The following is a 2,231-nucleotide window of genomic DNA, read 5'->3' as shown; positions in this document are numbered from 1 at the left end:
TATGACCATACTAGACTGGTATATAGCCTGCCATAATCTTATGGAAGCATTTCAGGGTCCAACCTTTCCATGCTAATATTAGAGATAGAAAGGAGAGAACTAGAGTAATGTGTGGTGGATTGAATGTGGTTCAAGAGAAACCAAGAAGAGTCACAGAATGACTAAACTGGAGAGCGGAAGGGAGTGCAGATCAATCCAATCCATCCATGAAAGAAATCCCAAGTCTTAGCATACTTGATCAATAGTCATCCATCCCTCTTCATGGAAACACTCAGCACCTTTTAAAGCAGCTCATTCCAATTATGAACAGGTCTAATTCTTGGAAGGAGTTTCATGACATCAAGCCTAAATTTCTCTCTGAAGCTTCCACTCACTGGTCCTGTTATCAATCCAAGCAATCAAACTTTTTTCCCCTATGATAGTCTTTCAGATGTTTGAAGACTGTGAGCATGTTGCTTGCTCTCTACGCTAAGTATCCCCCGCTTCCTTCAAATGGTCCTCATAGAACACAGATTCGAGTTCCTTCAGGACTTTAGTTGACCTTTTCTGGACACTCTCCATCTTAGCTTTGTCCTTTTTAAATTGCAACACTTGGAAGTGAATATAGTATTTCTCATGAAGTCTGATGGGCAAAGTATGGTTGGACTTTCACCTTATTCCTAGAACCTATGCTGCTTTTCCCCTCTTTTTTAAAACCTTTGCCTTCCATCTTAGAATCAGTACTATGTATTGGTTCCAAAGCAGAAGAGTGGTAAGGGCTAGGCAATGGGGGTTAAGTGACTTGCCCAGGGTCACACAGCTAGAAAGTCTCTAAGGCCAGAGCTGAACTCAGGACCTCTTGTCTCTAGACCCAGCTCTCAAGCTACTTAGCTGCCCCAAACTTATGTTTCTCTTAATGAAGCCCAAAATCATATTAATTGTTCTGGCTTCCACATCATACTCTGATTAATATTGAACTTTGAGTCCACTAAACCCCACAGTTCTCTTTTCAGACAAAAATGCTATCTATCTCCCCTATATAATGCATTATTTACTGTTCAAACCTATTACGCCAAATGATTTTGATCCTGTCACTCAGGGTATTAGCCATCTATCCCTCCCAGCATTTGAGGAAAATGTTATCGAGGCCTTTATCTAAGTCGTTAATGAAACTGTTCCACAGCACAGGGCAGAGCATGAAGAGGGTAATCCACTGGAGACCTCCTGCCACTTGGTAATAAACCACAAAGAATTATTTTTTAGTCCAACTGTCTCATCAGTTGTGAATCATTATCTCCACAACAATAGCATGAGATTATCATACTGTTTTGATCAAAAATTTTGCTAAAATACATCTACAGCATTACCCTCCTCTAGCAGTTTAGTAACGCTATCGTAGGAGAGGAGGCTATTCTGGCATGACCTTGTTCTTGAAGCCATGCTGGCTCTTTGTCATCATGACTGCTGCCCTTACTAGATGTTCAATAAAGACCTTTCCAATGATCCTTCTAGAATTTTTCCAAGAACTGAATTCAAGGATCATTTCTTAAGTCAAGCTTACTTGTCCATAGTTTTTACTTTTCTCTGAACACTTTTTTAATAAGGAAATTTACATTTCTTCAGTCAAGGGCATAGTTCATCAAGGGCAACTAAGTTCTTTCTTACTATTTTCTTACCTTTCTAGAGTACCGTCTTGTTATTAAGCCATTTTTGTTGTCATTTGCAGGGAAGAGGTCATTTTCCTTGGCCAAAAACAAAAACAAAAAAAAAAAAACAGAAGCAAAATTAAGATGGAGTAGCTTTGCCTCCTCTCTGTTGACAGAGATCATTATTATCCTATCCACTCCCCAAAAAAGGTCATTTTATCCCTTTTTCTCTCCCAACATTGCTTTAAAAAAATAACTTATACATAGCTGAACTCATCGGTCTCAGCTCATTCCTGACCCTCTTGTAAATCTATTCTGTTAGTATCTCCCATTTTCTGTACTTAAAAAAAAAAAAATCTTAAATTGGCTGATGAATTAATTTCCTTTTGACACATCCATATCATCATCATCAGGAAATTCTACTTTTCCTTCCTATTTGAATTGTTTCCCTTTGTCTTTAGAATTTTTTAAAATTTCTTTTTTAAAATATTTTTCCACGTTTACACGATTCATTTTCTTTACCTTCCTTCTTCCTCCCCCCCCCCCCCGCCCCGAGCCAAAAAGTAATGGAATTTTATTTTTGGAATTGCCCATCTCTCATGGGCT

This window comes from Gracilinanus agilis, chromosome 4 (genome assembly GCF_016433145.1).
Source record: "Gracilinanus agilis isolate LMUSP501 chromosome 4, AgileGrace, whole genome shotgun sequence".
NCBI lineage: Eukaryota > Metazoa > Chordata > Mammalia > Didelphimorphia > Didelphidae > Gracilinanus > Gracilinanus agilis.
This window is presented reverse-complemented; position numbering follows the sequence as displayed.